This window comes from Loxodonta africana, chromosome 23, assembly GCF_030014295.1.
Source record: "Loxodonta africana isolate mLoxAfr1 chromosome 23, mLoxAfr1.hap2, whole genome shotgun sequence".
Lineage (NCBI taxonomy): Eukaryota > Metazoa > Chordata > Mammalia > Proboscidea > Elephantidae > Loxodonta > Loxodonta africana.
The window spans coordinates 48615059-48637902 of NC_087364.1; positions in this window are offsets into that span (position 1 = coordinate 48615059).

Here is a 22844-nt window from a genome sequence, read left to right on the forward strand (position 1 = left end):
TTCTGTCCAAACTACCTCCTTCTGCTAAGCTGAGAAATAACAATACTGGAAACTTTGGTGACATAGTGGTTAAGTGCTATAGCTGCTAACCAAAAGGTCCGCAGTTCGAATCCACCAGGTACTTCTTGGAAACTCTATGAGACAGTTCTACTCTATCCTATAGGGTTGCTATGAGTCAGAGTCGACGCGAAGGCAATGGGTTTGTTTTTTTTGTTTTTGGTTGAGGCAAGATTCAATAGTGTCATGAGTTAGAAGTCCTGGAGTCTAGTCCCGACTCTGCCCCTTCCTAGGCTTGAGACATTGAACAAATCATAACCTCTCAGAATCTCTATTTCCTCATTCTTTAATGCCGAGAGAACATAAAAAAAAAAAGAGAACATAGTCAATCCAAAATCCTCACAGGGTTTTTGAGAAGATAAAATCTGCTTTAAAAAAAAAAAAAAAGGCAAGCAAATTAGGCATAGTGTTGCTTTTAAGACTGAAAATTAGAATTGGATGCAATCTACATATATATCTAAGCATAGGAGCCGGGTTAAATAAACTATGATATAATCAACAGAATCATTGCAGTCATTAAAAATTTTGTTGGAGAATGGTTAAAGGCATTGGAAAGTTAAGTGAAAAAAGTAAACTACAAAACAATATGTTCAGGATGATCATATTCTTTAAATAAAAATTAAAGTATGTAAATATAAACATATAAACATACATATACATTCTACTGACATGCCCTCTTTTTCTAAATTTTTCATGATGAGTATACATTATTCCTACACCAAAAGTTTATTTTTTAAAAAAAGGGTGAAGAACTTTATAAGCCATAAGGAACTCTAGTTATTCATAACTAAGGGCTCTGGCCAGTCATAGTGTAGAATATGCCACTGTTGCTAAGGAAATCTATCTCAGGTAATTTCCAAGATGAAGCTGACCTTAATTTGCAGGCAGAGAAAATAGTATTTGCAAAGTTCTAAAAGTGATAGAGTACATGGTTCATTTGAGGCCTTGAAATAGTGTCATTATGTTCGGTGCATTAAGTCTGCGAGTGGGTGGTGTCGAGAGCAAAGGGCTGGAGAAACAGGCAGGGGCTAGGTAACAAAGGACCAAGGTGACCACATTGAAGAGCTTGGACTTTATCCTAAGGACAACAGGAAACCATTAATGAGTTTTAAGCTAGTGATATATTAGATTTGCATAGTAGAAAGATTAGGGCACTTGCGTTCTGGAAAATGGACCAGAAAGGAACAAGACTCAAGGCAGAGGAGCTCATTATGAAGCTGTTGCAGTCCCCCAGGCAGTTGGGCCTGTGGATAGTCGAAATGGGGATGAAGTGTATAGATCTGAGACACATCTAGATAGTAGAACATTTGGAGTACTTGGTGACTGATTGGATGGGGAGGGTGAGGGAAAGAATTATCTAGGATGCTTTCTGGGTTTTAGCAATCAAGAGGGGCTTGTACCACTCTTTGAGACAGAAAACACAGCTGGGGCTTGTTTGAGGGTGGGGAAAAGTGACTAGTTCAGCCTGAGACCTGCTGAGTTCGATGTGTTTGCGCAACTGGAAATCCAGGAAATGGAAAGCTTAGAAGAGGGAACAGGAGTCAATAGTACATGTAGGGTATCTGAAGGAATGAGTAGCTGAGATCTCCCAGGGAGAGGGTTTAGAGAAGAGGTTTTTACCTTTTCTCGTAGAGGAGAGAATCTGATGCTCGCTATGGACCTTCTCCAGAAATTTCTTCAAAGAGTTTGGCTGTTAAAAGGAGAAAGGAATCAAGATGAAGTTGAGGGATAGGATGGGGTCCAGGAAGAGTTCTTTTTCAGGTGAGAGAGACTTGAATGTGTTTAAATAAACAAGTAGTGAGGGAGTGATTAAAAAAAGAAGAAGAAGAAATAAAGAATAATCAATGGCCAAGAAGATCAAGTCCCTGGAAAAGGACAAAGAGACAGGCTCAATAGCAGAACAAAAGGGCATAGATCTTAGGCAGGAGGGACAACTTTTTCAAGACAGGAAACGAGGAAGAAAAAATAGATTATGCAGGTGAGTTTGTGGGTTTTGTGCCTGACTTTCTTATCGGGTGGCTTCTGTTGACTCTGTGAGTAGGAGAGGTGAGGTCATCTAATGAGAGTGAACAAAAGTCAGAGGACTGTGAAATGGTCACTGGGGAAAATACAGGAGATGATTAAGGAAACCTCATAGGATTTCTAGGCTGCAGGAGCCCAGCTGAATATGGAGACCAAGACTTTATAGTGGCATCAATCTGGATGATTTTCCTGCATGAATCTCGTGATCCTTGGTGCAAGTGAGAAAAAGGCAACAGTCTAATACATTAAAGACTATAGATTTGCCAAGAACTGTGAGTGAAAGATAATGGTGCAAAGGAGACAAGGCATCAAAAAAGAATTGACCATAGAGTGATGGAAGGGAGGGAATGATGCGATTTCTAGGGACTGAAAGTGCCAGTGCGTACAGCCAGACAACCTATGTGCTCAACAGTTCATTTTTCTAAGGGTATTTTTTTTAATTATTATTTTTTATAATCACCAAATGACTTAATGCAACTATGCTGTAGTTTGGTTAGGAGAACTTGACCAGGACACTGAAGTTAAGAGAAGTCATTGGGAATCAAGTTCCTTGCCCCAACCTAATGGCAAAGACAACTATATAGTCGCTTGTTTGTCTTTCTCTACAGGACCAGAATTAGCCAGTAAAGTATACCAGCCATGCCCAGACTTCAAGGCCAATATCACTTGTCACATGTAAACTATATCTATGGACTGGTGGATTTGAACTGCCCACATTGAGGTTAGTAGCCATAGCACTTAACCACTATGCCACCAGGGTTTCCATCTATGGACTAGGTACTAGATGATATTAGACATTTATTATTGTGGTTCCCTAACTGGAGGGCTTATTAACGCACAGACTACCAGGCCCCAGCCCCAAGGTGTCTGATTCTGTAGGCCTGGGGTGGGGCCCAAGAACTTGTATTTCTATAAAGCTCTCAGATAATGCTGATGTGCTGATCCAGGGACCACACATTGAGGACCACTGTCTTAGAGGAATTGCTGGGTAGAGCAAACAGTTAATGTGCTTGGCAGCTAACTGAAAGTTTGGAGGTTCGAGTCCACCAAGAGGCATCTTGGTAGACAGGCTTTGTGATCTATTTCCAAAAAATCAACCATTGAAAACACTGTGGAGTAGAACATAGTTCTACTCTGACACATGTGGGGTTGCCATGGGTTGGTTTGGTTTTAGAGAAACTAAGGTAGGTAGGTAGATTAGGGCTGGAGCTGAAGACATGATTAGAGGTTAGAACAATGACCATATTCAGGAATTTGGACTAAAATATGGAGCAGATAGGGACCTACTAAAGTGTTTTAACCTCCAGAGCACTTTAATGCTTAAATTTTCTCAGCCTGTATTTCTTCATCTATAAAATGGGAGATGAGTAAAACCTACCTTAATTATCTTTCAGTATTCTTTTGAAAATAAAACTGAGTAATAATATGTAAGAGGGTTTTGTAAATTACATATATAAATATCAGAGAAAATTATTAAAATCAACTCATTTAGAGCCAATAAGCTCATTTTCCAGATAAAGAAACTGTAGTAAACAGGCAGTGATGGTACCAGACAAAGCAGCTTTGACCTGACTCCTGCTCACCTATCACTGCACACCCTCACCTGCCGGTCTCTGTAGTCAAGAGGAAGCATTTGCAGTGTCAGAAAAACCCTCTTCTCCAATTTGTCATGCCAGGCTGCTCAGGCCCAATGTTTCCTTTTGACCGTAATCCATTGGGTGAGGTAGATGGTGTGACTGGTTGTACTGGTTTGGAATCCTAGAGAATGACCCACTGAGAGGCTAAATGTCTAACTCAGTTGAGCAAGAGCAATTGGCAAAGCTGAGGTCAGACAGGTTCATGGATTTGCTGTTCCACCCACTAGACCATACTTGAGGTCTAAGAATGGCTCTGGGGTTGCCTTTGCCAGGGGGAAACTAGATTCTTAGGCTGGCTTAGTCAGCAACCAGAGACCAAGAAGAAAACTCAAAAGTTTCACTTTTGGGAACCTCTGTTAAGGAAAACAAAAGATGTGGGGAAATTGGCATTTTTTCAGTCTCCTGTTATGAGCTGCGAGAAACCATGCTGATCTTTTTTTTTTTTTTCTTTACAGTTGTGTATCACTTTAGAGTTTAGATTTGCTTTTACTTTCACTTTCTCATTTACTTCTCACGGGCAATATTATCATCCCATTTTACAAATAAGAGGTTTAATGACTTGACATGCAGGTCTTTGGACTTCAAATTGTAGGCGCTGGACTCCACCAAAATAATGTGAAATAAGTATGACGTGCCAACTGTTTTCAAACACAGTATGATTGTATATATATATATATATATATATTCCTTTATATAACCCATTTTCTCTTGCAATACTACTTGTTTATTTCATCTGGTTTGTTTTTGTGTATTTTGACTTTTTTTTATTTAACCTCCTATTTTTTTATAGTCTAGTCATGAGTCCCTGGATCGCACAAATGGTTAAGCACTCAACCACTAGACAAAAGTTTGGTGGTTTGCGACTACATCATCCTGAGACCAGAAGAACTAGATGGTGCCCGGCCACAACCGATGACTGCCCTGACAGGGAACACAACACAGAACCCCTGAGGGAGCAGGAGAGCAGTGGGATGCAGACCCCAAATTCTCTTAAGACCAGACTTAATGGTCTAACTGAGACTGGAAGGACCCTGGTGGTCATGGCCCCCAGACCTTCTGGTGGCCCAGGACAGGAACCATTCCCAAAGCCAACTCTTCAGGCATGGATTGGACTGGATAATGGGTTGGAGAGGGATGCTGGTGAGGAGTGAGCTTCTTGGATCAGGTGGACACTTGAGGCTAGGTTGGCATCTCCTGCCTGGAGGGGAGATGAGAGGGTGGAGGGGGTTAGAAGCTGGCAAAATGGACACGAAAAGAGAGAGTGGAGGGAGAGAGCGGGCTGTCTCATTGGGGGAGAGTAATTGGGAGTGTGTAGCAAGGTGTGTATGGGTTTTTGTGTGAGAGACTAACTTGATTTATAAACTTTCCCTTAAAGCACAATAAAAATTATTAAAAAAAAAAAGTTTGGTGGTTTGAACCCACCCAGAGGCACCTTGGAAGAAAGGCCTGGTGATCTGCTTCTGAAAGGTTACAGTCTTGAAAACCCTATGGAGCAGTTCTACTCTGCACACATGGGGTTGCCATGAGTCGGAATCGACTCGACAGCAACTAACAACAACATAGTCTAATCGTAGACAGAAGAAAGCATTTTTGGTGGAAATAATCCTCGAAATATTAGGATTCAGAACAGTGGGAATGTGTGATTTGATGGAATGAAACGGAATCAGGAAAAAGGTAGGCTTAGTGGGGGAAAACTCTACCCGGATTTAAAAAAAAATTCAGTTAGTCACAGGATCTATCATGATTGTTATTTTTATTATTGTTAAGAAATTAAAAGTTCTGGAGCTCCTTGAAAGTATTTCCACAAACCATGCACTTAGGGTTTCTGTGAGGATAGACAGAGTGCTAAAGTCAAGTAAAAAGAGAGGCCTCGATCAGTGCCCCCTAAGCCATGACAATCCAGTTCAATAGACCGTTATTAGCATCAGAGTTCAAATTCAGCAATCCACCAGAATTAGCAAATGGAGAGATTTATACCTCTATCAGAGGCCAGCAGAGGGGAGAAGCGCATATCTCAAGGGAATATGTTAGGCATTTCTTTCTCCCTTCCTGAAAAACATCTGGCATGCCTGGAAGGCCCTTGACTGGTCATCAGATTTTTCCCTTACAAAGAACATATATACATGGACTTGTAAAAACCTGAACTTAACAGTCTGTCATTTGTAAAACCCTGAGTGTATTTTAAGAAAAGATTAGTACCTGTCTAAACCTTTGATGCTGGGATGGAGTTTGTAGATCATACAGGTGAAGACAGAATAATTCACCCAGACTCGCCTAGTCAGATGGGGCCCAAGTTTCCTGACTTCCTGCTTTGGTGTTCTCACTATGATTCTGGAAAAATAAAAGAGACTCAAACAAGAATAAAAGGAAATATGTAATGATATGGGAAAGTGTTTACAATATATTGTTGTGTGTAGAAATCACATACCATAACACAGTATGTATCATGTAACTCTATTTTGGGGAGAAAAAGTAAGCATTTGTGCTGGGTATAAAAAGACCAGGGAGTAATTAACAGGCCTCATATCTCTGGATAGACCAATCACCAGGAATTGCTCTTTTCCTCTTTAAATTTTTATGCATTTTCCAGATTTTTAAAATAAGTATGTGTTACTTTGATGATTAAAAAAATGTTATAAACAAGGAATTAAAAGCATCCTAGGAGCTCAGACAGACATATTTCAGGAATACAGAGATAAGTAACATTAGAACCTGTCTTTACCAAGCGTGAGGAGCAAGAAGACTGTGTCTACAGAAATGTAGGGTTTTGACCAGAGCTGTGTTGTGGGATAGTGAGGGCAGGTGGACAAATCGACACTTCAGAGCCAATGAGAGTGTCACAAGACTAATAGCCAGGGTCAAGGCAGTTGTAAGAACCTCTGTTTACTGTGGAAAGTCAGCTCACTTCCTGTTTCCCATTGCTTTTTGCATCTACACAATTGGGAAATACTGAACTATGAACCCCCTGTGTTCACTTCTCTAGAGACATGGAATATTCCTCTAGAACTGATGCTTTCTGAAAGAAGTTGATTCTTTACCATGAGATCTCTCATTGCTACTCTATTCCTTCTGCCTGGCTTACTGAGTAGCTGATAGATACATAGAAAAGGCAAAGAGTAGGAAAAAGAAATAAAAATAACATGTAGATTGATTGATGGATGGATGGGTTAATTAATGATCTTCATTTATAGAGTGTCTCCTATTTACTCAACAGATTCTATTTTGTGTGCTGTACTCTTTCTAATCCTTGGCATTATTACTAATCTTTACGTCTCTAACCTCAACAGAAAGGCATCATTATAACTATTCTAGAGGTGATAAAACAGAGACTGACAGAAGTTGAGCAGCTGGTCGGTAACAGCAGAATTAGAGCCCAGGCCTTTCTGACTCTAAGGCCCATGCCCTTTACAATGCCCACTGTCTCCTTCTCCATGTTGCGGTATGGCCCAACCTTGCTGAGTGTGCCCAGTAGGGTGTCACAGAGGAAAGGAGTGCACTAGATTAGAAGTCTGTGTCAGGGTATATCCTTAAAGTGGAACTCAGGCCCCGGCAGCTACCTACATGATCTTCATATGTCCCAGGGCTGAATCTTTCCCATCTTCATGTTGTTGGGTAACACAATAGACATTCCTTGGCACAGTTTTTTGTTTTTGTTTTTTTTAATATGTTGACCCTACTCATCTTGAGGAAATAGAAAACTCTCTGAATAAATAAGAAAAAATGAAACTCAGAACTAAGTCTGTTTCAAATGCAGGTTTAGGTAGAAGATAAATAGAAATGTAGGTTTTCTGAAAGGTGAACATAAAATGGCAGTGCCCTGGGTGTGGAACTTCATTTCCTTTTCTTTATATGCCTGTCTCTCACACCTTCTCATCTTTCCCCTGTGAACCAGCTAATGCTGGTCACATAGAGAACCTCAACAGCTTCCTCAGAGCTCTTTTAAGAGGGCAATGTCTAATGTGGTTTCTGACTAGTTGAATTGCTAGGCTCTCATGTAAGTAAACAACCCAACTTTGACACCAGAGCATTTGTGGTAGGAGCGGGGGTTGAGGTTGGAGGGAGGAGAAGCCATCTTGAGGGAAATTTTACACAAGAGATTTCTTTTCAGAAAAGAATACAAAGTCTTGACTGAAGTTGTTCTTTGTTCTGCCAGTGCGACAGTCCTCAAGCGCATCGCACTGGCCACTCGCTGCACCTGCTGTAGTTTCTGGGCTTCGGCCTTGGGTTATGGGCCTATGGTGAGTAACGTTGTACCAATTCATTGCCTTATTACCTGCAGGAAGATCGATGAGGATGTGGCTTACTAAACCACACAAAAGAAATTCTTCTCAGGGCTCTGTTCGAGAAAAGTTGCCCTTCTTCTCTCTACTGGTATGTTTTTATCTTATGAATGCTGGAAATCCTCTAGCTGACCTTCTCTCCTTGTGTTTGCTACAAGGAAGCCCGCACTGAAATTTGGGGTCCACCCCTAGCAGAGTGTGCTGGGTCTCGTGGCATAACCTGGGGCACTGAACTTCTTTCTTTTTTCTTCTGATTTCTCCCACAATCTCTTTTCCTTTCTGCTTCATTTAACTGATTTTTTTAATTCCTCATTTAACTGATTTTTAAAAATCTTGCATTGGTTATATCTTTGTTAGTTGCCTTGCATAATTTTGAAACAAATTAGATCCACCGTATATATTTGTTCCACATTTTTAGGTGTCTGTCTAGCCAGTGATAACAACCCCCTCTTTCTTTAAGAATTGCCTGAGTTATCCCAAGAATGGGGGTCCCTAGTAAACCTGTTTGCACAATGAGATCCTGCCTATTCTGCCAATGTGATTGGAATGGAGGTATATACTTGATCTAAGCTGAGCCACATGGGTTCTTTCCTACTGGAATTTGAAATTGGAACTGACAATTACCATGATTTGCTGGTTTGGGAATGTGACTATGTATTATCTCCAGCATTGATTCTTAACACTGGCTGCCCCGTAGAATCACCTGGGACACTTTCACAAATACTGATACCTCCTTATGTTAAAGATACATACAACCTAAGATCCATTCGTTTTGTTCCTAGATATGTAACCAAATAGATCTCCTCTTTGAATCTACCAGTGTCTTTCTTCTAAAGACTTTGTTGCTACAGTTTATGAAACCTAACCCTTAAATTCCCCCTCCTCTCACTGAAAATTGTTATCTAGGAAGCAGGTGAAACTGGAGTGCTTTCTATTTACTTATGTTCCAATCATCTGCATGTGTACAGATAGAGTTTTGAATGAATTCAGGGATCTTTTCCTACCATTAGACTTTATCTCCTGATTGCTTCACTGGGTTCTACTCCCCAAAATAGATTTATTTATTTAACATACATTGATTGAAGAAATCCTATGTTTGAGGCCCTCTGCTGGATACCATGGTAGAAGGGAGGGGGAAGGGAGAATAGTGGGTGCCCAGATGAACCTGACCCTGAGCAGGCAGACAGCAAGGAAAGTGACGAAGAGGAACAATGGGCACATTCTCAGGATGTAGCAATGGGGAGGGCACCAGAAGCTTGCTCCTAGCAGTGCTGGTGGATTCTGCCTGTTTTGTTTTATGTACAGTAATCTATTATTCTTTCCATTTGTGGAAATAATCAAGGGTTGGCTAAAGTAGTATTCAAACTATGCCCATGAAGAGGCTAGAAGAAACAGCCTCCAAGAACAGTCTCATCTGAATCTAGATAAAGCCTGTCTATATTCTGCATATTACAACTCCCATTTGAATTCCTCCCTCAGCATCACTTTTCTGAAATGGCCTTTTTTTGCCCTTTCTCTCATTGTTTATCTACCTGTGAAAATAACAAAGCAATGGAATAGGAAATGGAAAATTGTTCAGTTGGGAAAAACCTACCCTACTAAATGTGAATCTTCAATGCATTTAGAAAGGTTCTATAGAATTTGAACGCACCCGCCAGCTAGGGTAACTGACAGAATACCACAGAAGTGATTTTGTATCCTTCTGAGTGCATCTCATCAGGAACTGTGTGGTATCAATTTGTCTAATTATCAGTGATATTAACTTTGATTTCTCTGTGTTTTTTCATATTCTTGACCTTTTATATGGAAAAAGTGGGGTAATAATTGTACCTGCCTTATAGGGTTGTTGTGAGGATTAAACATTTAGCACAATCCTGGGATGGAGTAGAACTTAACTATTATTATGGTGATGTCATCATTATTCTTTTTTTGTTTAAAAGCATGTCAAACGAATTAGAAAATTGTTTATGTAAAAATGGGAGTTGCTGATTGTGTTAGTTATCTAGCGCTGCTATAACAGAAATACCACAAGTGGATGGCTTTAACAAAGAGAAATTTATTTTCTCACAGTCTAGTAGGCTAGAAGCCCAAATTCAGGGCATCAGTTCCAGGGAAGCTTTCTCTCTCTGTTGGCTCTGGAAGAAGGCCTTTCTCGTCAATCTTCCCCTGGCCTGGGAGCTTCTCTGTGCAGGAACCCTGTGTCCAAAGCGCCCACTCTGCTCCCAGTGCTTTTTCTTGGTGGTGTGAGGTCCCCAACTCTCTGCTTGCTTCCCTTTCCTTTCATCTCTGGAGAGATAAAAGGTGGTTCAGGTCACATCCTAGGGAAACCCCCTTCACATTGGGTCAGGGAAATGACCTGAGTGAGGGAGGTGTTACAATCCCACCCTAATCCTCTCAACATAAATTCTAGTCACAAAATGGAGGACAGCCACACAATACTGGGAATCGTGGCCTAACCAAGTTAATACACACGTTTTTGGGGGGACATAATTATGATCCATGACACTGATGGAGCTGCATTTTTAGGGCATCTGCAGACACACATCCTGCCTTTGCATTTGCTGCCACAGCAGCCGTGCCCCTGAAGTCTGGGGAATCACAGCAGGCCGAGAGGATCACAGCCCTCAATGTTTCTCGGCAAGGGCAGCAAATGTAACAGAAGCGTCGTTTGAGTGATTGGCTATTGTACGCTCAGTAGCAGGGGACGTGTCTATTCAGCCCTGGATCTGGCCTACAAGATGCCAGGTAACCTTTGCAAGGCCGTGAGATTTTTAATAGACTTTGAATTGAAGTTACCGGATATTATGTGTGTGCTTGGGTAAAACATACAATTAAAGTATAAATCTGGGTTTTACAAGTACCATCTGTATGGAGTGTTTATTTAACTAACTGCAGACTGATTGGCATGTAGGCATTCTGCAATATTTTTCTATTAGTCTGTGAATAGGCAGCCAATCAATTATTTATTGAGGTAACACATCCTGTTGGTTTTTTTTTTTTTTTAAGGGACTTCTCTATTGGAAGTCCTGGCCTTTGCTTAGTCAATTAACCTTCTCCTCTCCAGATCTCTTCTCTTGAGGAATAAACTACCAAAATCCAAAGCAGCATTCAAGTTTGCAGAGGGTGGGATCATACTTGCCTCAAGACCTCAGTCCCCCTCAATTTGTTATCTCCCCCACGTCAGATGTAGAAACTTACTCCCAAATTGATTGCAGCAGGTGTGATGCACAAACACCCAGGGACTATACTTTTTCTAGAAATGAGCTAAAACTTTTGTGGCAGAGGGGAAGGAGAGCTATCAGACCCCCTCTTCCTGCCAGACTCCGGACACATTTTCCTGAAGATACCGAGGGTGTTGGGGGTGAAAAGTGATAGCAAGGGATGTTGAATCAGAAGGTGTCCGCCTATCTTCCCTTTACCCTTGGCTGTCTCTGGTGCCAACATTCTTTTTTTTTCTTGTCCCCACTTCCTCTGGCTGTTGTGATAATTCAAGGGAGGCATGATGGCTCTTGCACTAGGGTGGTGGAGAAGGCATTAAGAAGCACTATGGTAGAGATTCAGAAGCATATTTTGAAGCAGCACTGACAGGACTTGCTGGTAGGTTGGTTGAGGGGTATGAGTGAAAGAAAAAAGTCAATAATGATAATTCCAGATTTTTGGCCTGAGTACCTGTATGGGTGCTGGTGCCTTTTACTGAGGTGGGGGAATCTAAGGAGAAGAGAAAATTGTGAAGAGGACTCAAGAGTTTTGTTTTGGACATGTCGTATTTGAGATGCCTGTATTTTTCAATTGTAAATTATGCTATCTATATTTCAGCCATCTATTGCTATATAACAAACCACTTCAAAATGTAGTGGCTTAAAACAACAACGATGTACTACTTTTTAAATGATTCTGTGGGTTAGGCTCAGATGGGTGGGTCTTTTGCTGGTTTTGCTTCGGTCCCTTGTGAAGTTGCATTCAGCTGGGAGCTCTGTAGGGCTTGAATGTCCTAAATGGCATCTCATCTTGCAGAATCTCTTGCCATGTGACTTCTCATCATTTGGCAATTTAGCCTGAGCTTCTTACATGGCAACTATATCTCAAAAGGACACAGACAATGTTTAAGGCCTTCTCCAACCTCTGTTTGTATCATGCTCCCTAATGTGCCATTGGCTAAACCAAGTCATGTGGCTAAGCCCAAAGTCAATGTCGGAGGAGACTACATAACGGTGTGAATACTGGGAGGTGTGGTTCACTGGGAACAACCATGTAAGAGTCTGTTATAATTGATTTAACAAGGTTTTTGTGAAAATTGAGTAAGGTAACATATGTAAATTGTCTGCCATGTGGTAAAGACTCAATAAATACTAGCGATCATTATTAAGATATAACAACCATCAAAATCAATCCCCAGGACCAGAAATATTATTTCCATTTTAGTTATAAATGTACCCAAAGCCCACTGACGTCAAGTGGATTCTGACTCATAGTGACCCTACAGGACAGAGTAGAACTGCCCCATAGAGTTTCCAAGGAGTGGCTGGTGGATTCCAACTACTGACCTTTTTGGTTAGCAGTCAGGCTCTTAACCACTGCACCACCAGAGCTCCTATAAATGTACAGGGGAGGAAAATTAATCTGTTTTTTTGTCTCTTTATCATACCTTCCAGCAGAAAAAAAAAAGTTCTTTTCCTTTACACTGAAATTGCACTGCATAATAGATGCTCTGGAAACCCTGGTGGCATTGTGGTTAAGGGCTGCAGCTGCTAACCAAAAGGTCAGCAGTTCGAATCCACCAGGCACTCCTTGGAAACTCTATGGGGCAGTTCTACTCTGTTTTATAGGGTTACTATGAGTCAGAATAGACTCAACAGCAGTGGGTTTGGTTTGGTTAATAGACGCTCTAGGAGCCCTAGCAGTGCAGTGGTTAAAGTGCTTGACTGCTAACTTAAAGGTCAGCAGTTCAAACCCACCAGACACGTCTCGAGAGAAAGATGAGGCAGTCTGCTTCTGTCAAGATTGTTGTTGTTAGTGTGCCTGCTATGGATTGAACTGTGTCCCCCCCAAAAGATATGCATTGTAAATCCTAACCTCTATGCCTGTGCTTACAATCCCATTTGGGAATGGGTTGTTTTTGTTATGTTAAGGAGATAAGATTAGTGTTGGGTATATTTTGGGTCAATCTTTTTTGAGATATAAAAGAGATTAGGCGAGCAAGTGAGCAGAGCACAGTTGGGGGAAGAGAAATGCCAAGCCACATCAGGATCACCTTGGAGCAGAAGCTCAAAGAGACTAGGCCCTTCCTTCAGAGCCAAGACAGAGAAAAAGACTTCCCCTAGAGCCAGCACCCTGGATTCGAAATTCTAGCCTCCTAAACTGTGAGAAAATAAGTTTCTGTTTGTTAAAGCCATCCTTTTGTGGTTTTTCTGCAATAGCAGCACCAGATAACTAAGACAGTAGGGAACTGAGATTTGAAGCCAGGTAGTCTGGATCCAGAGAACCCAGGTGGTACAAATGGTTACGGTTAACATGCTTGACTGCTAACCAAAAGGTTGGAGGTTCCAGTCCACCCAGAGGTGCCTTGGAAGAAAAGCCTGGTGATCTAGTTCTGAAGTCAGCCATTGAAAGCCTTATGGAGCCTAGTTCTACTCTGACACATATAGAGCCACCATGAGTCAAAATCGACTCGATGATCACTGGTAGTCTGAATCCAGAGTCGATGCTCTTAATTCTTTCCATTATGGGCCTCTTCCTATTCCTGTCACACAGTATTTCATTCATCCATCAAATATTCATTGGGCAACTATTAACTGCTAGGCACCATTCTAGAGGTTAGGGATAGTGTGAACAATGTCGCTGCTCTCATGAAGGGCAGATTCCAGTGGGAGAGAAAGACAATTGATAAGTAGCCAAATAAATGAGCATGATTGTTTTACAGAGTGATAAACCCATTGCCATAGAGTTGATTCTGACCCATAGCAACCCTATAGGACAGAGTAAAACTGCCCCATAGGGTTTCCAAGGAGCAGCTGGTGGATTCAAACTGCTGACCTTTTGGTTAGCTGCCGAGTTCTTAACCACTATGCCACCAGTGCCCCACAGTGAGTGATGAGGGCTGTGAAAAAGCAAAGGGCCAGAGTGATCAAGGAGGGGAGGGATGGAGCAGGAGGGCAGTGGAGAAAAGCCACTAGGACTGGGTGCATATATTGAATGTTCTTTGACTGCAATCTTCCTGAAGGCAGGGCCTTGCTTATTTTTCTATGTCTCCCCAGTCCTTGAAACAGAGTAGGCACTCGAACACCACTTGAGTACATATGATTGATCCTTCCTCCACTCTCTTCCCACTGGCTTTTGCCTGCGCCTTCGTCTTGCTTTGTATCTAAGGTTCACATGGCTCCTTCCGTTCCAAATTATGAGCCTCCGATGGTCATGATTAATCTTTGCCCTATGGCTGAGTCCTACAGACATAGTCCAGAGTTCCGCACATAGAGGACCCTCCAGGATAATTCCTAAATAACATCTTCAATCAGCTGTCAACCTGGAGTATTTAAAAAATAACCATAAAACTAAACAACCAAACCCACTGCCATCGAGTCGATTCCGACTCATAGCGACCCTATAGAACAGAGCAGAACTGCCCCATAGAGTTTCCAAGGAGCACCTGGCGGATTTGAACTGCTGACCTCTTGGTTAGCAGCCATAGCACCTAACCACTATGCCACCAGGGTTTCCAAAATAACCATATACAGTTAAAATACTAATTAAAACAACATGTGGTTCATAGCTTTCTCTCGTGTATCTGAGGCAATGGGAGGGGCACAGATTAACCGACACAGCAGCTAACAATCCTCTGTGCTTATGTGTGCGCGGTCAGTGGTATTTTCACACTGCTGTTCAGTTTACCTAGTTCTGAGCCCTGGTGAGTCCAGCCTACTCATGATGGATTGAGCTCCAACGTTAGGAAACAGAAGGTGGGGAGGAGGGAATAATCCAAATCCCCGTGCAGTTGTTCTTGTTTTTGCTAGGTGCCATGGAGTCAATTCCGACTCACAGCGACCCTATGTACAGCAGAACAAAACACTGCCCACTCCTGTGCCATCCTCATAATCGTTGCTATGTTTGAGCCCATTGTTGCAGCTACTGTGCCAATCCACCTCGTTGAGGGTCTTCCTCTTTTTTGCTGACCCTCTACTTTAGCAAGCATGATGTCCTTCTCCAGGGACTGGTCCCTCCTGATAATATGTCCAAAGTATGTGAGACGCAGTCTAGCCATCCTTGCTTCTAATGAGCATTCTGACTGTACTTCTTCCAAGACAGATTTGTTCATTCTTCTGGCAGTCCATGGTATATCCAATATTCTTCACCAATACCATAATTCAAAGGCATCAGTTCTTCTTAGGTCTTCCTTATTCATTGTCCAGCTTTCACATGCACATGAGATGATTGAAAACACTATGACTTGGGTTAATCCTTAAAGTGATATCTTTGCATTTTAACACTTTAAAGAGATCTTTTGCAGAAGATTTGCCCAATGCAATGAGTCCTTTGATTTCTTGACTGCTGCTTCCGTGGGCATTGACTGTGGATCTAAGTAAAATGAAATCCTTGATAACATCAATCTTTTCTCCCTTTATCATGATGTTTCTTATTAGTCCACTTGTGAGGATTTTTTTTTTTTTCTGTTGAGGTATAATCCATACTGAAGGCTGTGGTCTTTGATCTTCGTTAATAAGTGCTTCAAGTCCTCTTCACTTCCAGCAAGCAAGGCTGTGTCATCTGCATGATGCAGGTTGTTAGTGAGTCTTCCTCCAATACTGATGCTGTGTTCTTCTTTTTATAGTTTAGCTTCTTGGATTATTTACTCAGCACACATATTGAGTAAGTATGGTGAAAGGATACAACCCTGACGCAAACAACTAGGGTGAGGCACTAGTGGCTGATTAAAGGTTGGTTACAGATTGATACTATAAACTTCCGTGAAACATAGCTTTCTAGGAATGATTTAGGTAGAAAGTCCATCTTTGTGCCAAACAAGCCTTTTGCACACATAAGCAAAGGTATTAGCCCCATGATGTAGCATGGAAGGAATGACTGAACTTGTGGCAAGAACCTGGCCTGGGCATTTCCAGCCCTGGCTTCTGGTCTGACCTTGTGTGACCTTTGCAATTGTCCTGAGCGGGCTGACTTCACAACACTTGTCCTCTGTGACAACTGTCACCATCAGTCCCACCTGGCTTCACTCAGCTGGAAGCCAGATCTGGCTGACACTGCCATCTGTTGCCCTGTTGGTACTCACATTTGCCATTATTGTGTTCCTTTTGCCTTCATTTTCTTTGTTGCCTGCTTTTTCTTGTCTCCCCCCAACCCGTTTTCCTCCTATGAGGAGTCCTTGGGTGGCTGTTAACTGGAAGGTTGAAGGTTTGAGTCCAGCCAGAGGTGTCTCAGAAGAAAGGCCTGGTGATCTGCTTCTGAAAAAATCAGCCATTGAAAACCCCGTGGAACACAGTTCTATTCTGACACACGTGTGGTCACTATGAATTGGAATTGGCTTGATGGCAACTGGTTTTATTCCTATGACGGCTAATTTTCACACTTTTATAAATTTCTGTTGCCTGAAAGTTTTTTGTTCTAGATATGAAATTGTTGAAGGATGGTGGGGAACAGATTGTGAAGATGCTTAAAAAACAAACAAACCCAACATTTGTGTTAGTTTTATTTAGCAATGTGAGGTCACGTTTGGCCATGTCATGGTGCCATCTGACATAATAGGCTATCCGAGACAAGGAAGGAAATGGATCAGTGAGATGCTGGGAGCCCAGCAGGTGAACTTAAAGTGGTAAAAATTGGTCTCAGGGCTCCTCTCTGCCAGCTACAGATTAACAGAGTTGATCTGCTCCATACTTCCTCTTTTGCATACTTTTGTATATAAGGTAGAACTCTACTTGCCAGAATTTGGGACTGTCTCCTCTTGCAACTTACCTATTCTCTTATTTATTGAGTACCTACTGTGTGCTAGGCCCTATGGAGGTACTCTCTTACCTAAAACCTCTAAGATAGATACTCTTATTCCATTTTACATATGGTAAATCTGAGAATCAGTGAGCTTAAGTAGCCTACCTATGAAAACACAGCTGGTAAGTGGCACACTTCAAAGCTAACCCAATGTTGTCAGTCTCTTTAACCCATTCTCTTTGTTTTGATTATTCATTCAATAGACTAATAGTCACTAAACACTAACTGAATGTTGGACCCTCGTAATAAAGTCCACCACCTGTCCGTCAATTTGTTGCACTGTGGTGGCTTATATTTTGCTGTGATGTTAGAAGCTATGCCACTGGTATTTCAAATACTAGCAGGGTCACAAATGGTGGACAGGTTTCTTTGGAGCTTCCAGACTAAGACTAGGAAGATGGTCTGGCAATCTACTTCCAAAAATTAGCCAATGAATAACATAGTTTATAAAGAAAACATTCTACATTCTACTTTGGTAAATAACGGTTGGGATCTTAAAAGCCTGTGAGCAGCCAACTAAGATACTCTACTGGTCTCACCCCTTCGGGAGCAAGGAAGAATGAAGAAAACTAAAGATACAAGGGAAAGATTAATCCAAGGGACTAATGGACCACAACTACCACGCCCTCCCCCTGACTGAGTCCAGTATGACTAGATGGTGCCTGGCTGCCACCACTGACTGCTCTGACGGGGATCTCAATAGAGGGTCCCAGACAGAGCTGAGAAAAATGTAGAACAAAACTCTAACTCACAAAAAAAGGCCAGACTTACTGATGTGACAGAGACTGGAGAAACCCAGAGAGTATGGCCTGCAGACACCCTTTTAGCTCAGTAATGAATTCACTCCTGAGGTTCACCCTTTATCCAAAGATTGGACAGGCGCATAAAACAAAACGAGACTAAAGGTACACACCAGCCCAGAGGCAAGGACTAGAAGGCAGGAGGGGACAGGAAAGCTGGTAATAGGGAACCCAGGTTTGAGAAAGGAGAGTGTTAACATGTCGTGGGGTTGTTAACCAATGTCATAAAACAATATTTGTACTAACTGTTTGGAAACCCTGGTGGCATAGTGGTTAAGAACTATGGCTGCTAACCAAAAGGCTGGCAATTCAAATCCACCAGGTGGTCCTTGGAGATCCTGTGGGGCACTACTACTCTGTCTTATAGGGTCGCTATGAGTCAGAGTTGACTCGACGGCAACGGGTTTTTTTTTTTACTGTTTAATGAGAAGTTAGTTTGTTCTGTAAACCTTCATCTAAAGTTCAATTTAAAAAAAGAAAAAGGAGTCAAAAATTAGCCAAGGAAAACCCTATGAATCACAGAATATTGTCCAAGACTCTGACTCACTTCCTTTAGATGCATCATAAATATAAAATTAAGGACGACTCAATTGCTGGAGAAGGACATCATGTTAGGGAACGTAGACGGCCAGCTAAGGCAAGGGAAACCCTCAATGAGATGGACTGACACAATGGACAGCAACGAACTCAAACATACCAATAATCATAAAGATGAGGCAGGACCGGACATTTCATTCTGTTATACATAAGGTCACCATGCATCAGAACTGTCTCAACGGCAGCTAACAACAACAATGATTAAGTGGGAAATCAGACAGATGTGGCCCTGAGTTTACATTCTAGAAGTGAAACTCCGGAGGATGCACAGGAATTACGTGGTTGATTACATGGGAAGACAGGAGGAGAACATTTCATGAATCCCCCAGTAGAGGATTCTGGAATACTCTGAAATACTGCCATTTTTGGCCTGAGCGATCTCTTTAGGACACCTTAAGGATCCGTGGTGGGGTTTGTTCTTAGAAGGCTAGGACTTTGTTACTTAAGGTAGCTCAGGATTCATACCTGATCACATCCCAGCTACTCAGCATCACCACTCAGTTGCTAGCCTTTCTTTGCTTGTTAAGTTTCCAGGTCTGCAAAACAGAAAGTGGGAAGGAACTCCAGGATAGTTCACAGTCTGTTCAAGAGACGTGTTGAATATACCTAACTCACACAAGTGGCCCTTTCGCAAAGTTTAATATTATGTTCCATGCATATAAAAAGATTACTAATTGCATTCATTTTATTACCAAGGGAAGGAGAGAAGGAGATAAAAATTAGCCTGGACTGGCAAACGTGTTGTAAATCATTGAGAGTATTGTAGTCTTCACTCACGTAGTCATTTCAGTAAACCTGAGCTGGCTCCTGAGCATTTCAAATGCTCTGGTTTAACGTTTGGAATGGGTGCAGTCGCCATGCTAGAAATCACTGGGCAAGGAATAATGGTGGAGTGAGACCCAAAGGGAGACCCTGTTGCCCTACAAGATTTTCTCACAGCAGGAATAAACAGTCTGCTACTGAACGATGAGGGCATAGGGCCGGAAATGAATAAACAGCCATAATTAGTTGAGGTTTGGAATTCCTAAATCAGAGCTTCAATTGACTGTCATTTTCCCATCTCGAAAACCTTTAATAGCTGCCCAGGGAGTGGAGAATACAGTCCAAGCACCCTCAGCCTGGCCTTCTAAATCCTCTATAGTCTGGACCCTACATTTTTAACCAGCTCCGTCCTGTACTACACACCTTTGCCTCCCACCACCCCTGTCCTCTTGTCATAGTGGTCAGTCCATGCTCCACTGAATGTGCTCAGCACAGTCCTAACGCCTGACGCTGACCCGGCTCAGGCTCTTCCCTCTGCCTGTGCGGTAGTCTGTAAATATGGCTGCAATTATTCTCCCCAGTGTATCTACAGCCCTTTGGATTGTGGCTTTTCATTTTCTCCCAACAAGGAGTGTAGTTTACCTAAGTACAGTGAAATCTGTGAGAGCTGGAACTCGATGGGACTGCCTTGTTTTTCAGAGTCTTGCAAGTTTTCCACCCTTGGCAGGGTGCGCTTTACTATCCCTCGTTTTAGCAGAAAATGTTTGACTTTTCCTTCTCTGACAGGTTTTCACCTTCCACAGGCTCCAGCTTTCGCAGAACCAAGAAACTTGAAACTGTGATGCAAACAGACACGTGTATCCCAATGTTCACTGCTGTATTATGCACAGTAAGCAAAAGGTGGAAACAATCTAAATGCCTGTCAACAGATAAATGGATAAAAAAAACGTGATACGTGCATACAATGGAATATTTACTTTGCCATAAAGAGAAATGAGTCCTGATACATGTTACAACATGGATAAATGTTGAAAGCATTGTGCTGAGTGAAGTAAGACAATCACAAAAGGACAAATGTTATATAATCTCACATATGAAATATCTAGAATAGGCAACTATACAGAGATAAAAGTTTATCAGTAGTTACCAGGGTGAGAGGGAGGGGGTAATGAGGAAGCATTGTTTAGGAAACATTGAGTTTCCGTTTGCAGTAATGGAAAATTTGGCAGTGGATGTTGGCAATGGTTGTACAACAGGATTCATCTAATTAGTATCACTAAATTACGTATGTGAAAAACCTTGACTTGGCAAATGTTGTGTTTTACATATATATATATATATATATATAAAATATATATGGAAACCCTGGTGGCGTAGTGGCTAAGAGTCAGCAGTTTGAATCCGCCAGGCGCTCCTTGGAAACTCTATGGGCCGGTTCTATTCTGTCTTATAGGGTCGTTATGAGTCGGAATCGACTTGACGGCATTGGGTTTTGGGTTTTATATATATACATACACATATATGTATGTCTATCTTTAAAACAATAATTTAAAAAAATGGAGCTTATTTCCCCACCCTTTGAATCCAGGCTAACCTTATGATTTGCTTTGTGCAGCAGAATGCAGCAAAAGTGATGTTATGCCAGTTTTGACCCTAAGCCTTAAGAGGCTTTGCATGCTCTTGTTCACTCACTTGGAACCCTGATGTCACCATGGTAACAAGCCCAGGCTAGACTGCTAGATGATAAGAGACACGTGGCTCAGTCACCACTACCCCTCAAACTGACAGCCATCCAGCCACTAAGCAACCAGATGATTGCAGATGCCTGAGTGAGTGATGACGGCTGATGCTGACATCAAACAAGCCTGGCCAGAGTAGCAGAGCTGTTCACCTAGTCTCTGGATGGTCCAGTCAAAATAAATGGCTGTTGTTTTAAGTTACTAACTTTTGGGGTGGGTTAATATGCAGCAAGAGATAACTGATACTGCCTGGGATTTCCTTCACATTTATCCAACAAACATGCATTAAGAGCCTGCTATGTGACTTGATCTGTGCTGAGCTTTGGGGGTTTAGAGCTAACACAGACTATCTCCAAAGAGTTCCCAATTCCTTCTACTTGTATCTTTGAAATTCAATTATTTCAAGAGAGTCAAACCCCACCTCACAGATGTCTTCCCAAATCTTCCCAGTCAGAATTAATCTCTCCCTTCCTCAACTCCAATTGAATGAACCTATATCATAGCATCTCTCCGGATTCTCTGTCATCTGGACTATTGGAAGAGCTGTCTAATTAGTCTCCCTACATCTGGCCTCTTCTTGAATCAAGGCTCCAGAATCTTAGTATAGGAAACTTTCTAAATGCAAATTATGTCTCTCTGAGAAAATCCCTTCACTAGCGTCTATCAGCCACATGACAAAGTCCTAAATCTACCTTTGTCTTGTAATCCTGGCACACTTCTGCAGCCTCATTTTCTACCATTCCCAGACTCACACTTGAAGTCTGTTAATAGTTCACTCTTTCCTGTTGGCTCTTACAGGAATGTTCTCTCCACCCTAGTCCGCCTGATATGCTGGTGTTTACCTTCTTAAGCTCAGTTGTCACCTCTTCCAGGAAGTTTTTATTGAACTTTGCCACTCCCCTTGCCCCACCCCCCCCAGAAATAGAGTTGATCACCCCATTCCTGAGTATGCCTTGTACATACTATATTGGGTACTATGATAATTTTGTTTACATGTCTGGGGTAAATTTTTTTTTTCTAGTTCAAGGGCTAGGTGTTAATTCACCAGTATATCTAGCTAGCTAGCCTTTAGGTAAAATCTTTTCATTTAGGAGATATTGCTAAATGTTTTTTGAATGAATGAGCAGATTAATAGATCTTTACAGTTACCCAACATTGACCTCAAAAGGGTAATTATTTATATATATATGTTTATACACATACCTATATATTTTTTTATACATCACATATGTACTACCCTTGAACGAATAAATTTTCCTTATTTCCTGACAGCAAATTTTGCTTAAAGGGTAGGGGAAGAGAATCAAAGTGTCTGGGAGGGGAGGAAAGGAAATACCAGCTGATCTGGGAGAAGAATAGTCTGAAAGTCAAACATCATCTACTGCACAATTTTGTATGACCTTTATGAATCCTCGATCATGAAGTCCAATCTCTATATTTAAAAAAGAAATTCCAATCTTTTTGCTTAATGTTTTTGAAAAATAGTAACGAGTACTGCTCTATCCAAGCAGCAATTCATATTTCTTCTTCCTTCTCCAATCTCTTATGCCATCCTGGAATCTGTCATTCCCCAATACCACACCTACCCAAAGAAAACTACGCTCAATGAAAAGGAATATTTTTCTCCCTTTCTCAGTTTCTTCACTCCTCTCCCTCCCAGTTCTTTATCATATGCTGGTAGATCAACTTAACCTTTCTTAGGCATCCTTTGCTGTCTTCTTCCCACTTGTCTTGCATTCCTTCTTTTCTAATTCTGCATCACAAAAGCCTGGGAACTGTATAGCAGAGAAGTCTGCACTTCTTGGAGAGGAGAAACTACAGGGAAATATATTTTACAAGGAAATAGTAGCATTTTCTTGAGGACAGCTAGGTGGGTGAGGCTAGGAACAGTTATACATTAACTTACCCTGATATACTTGACTACAGTTTTCTCTGGTCTATAACAAAATGAGAAAA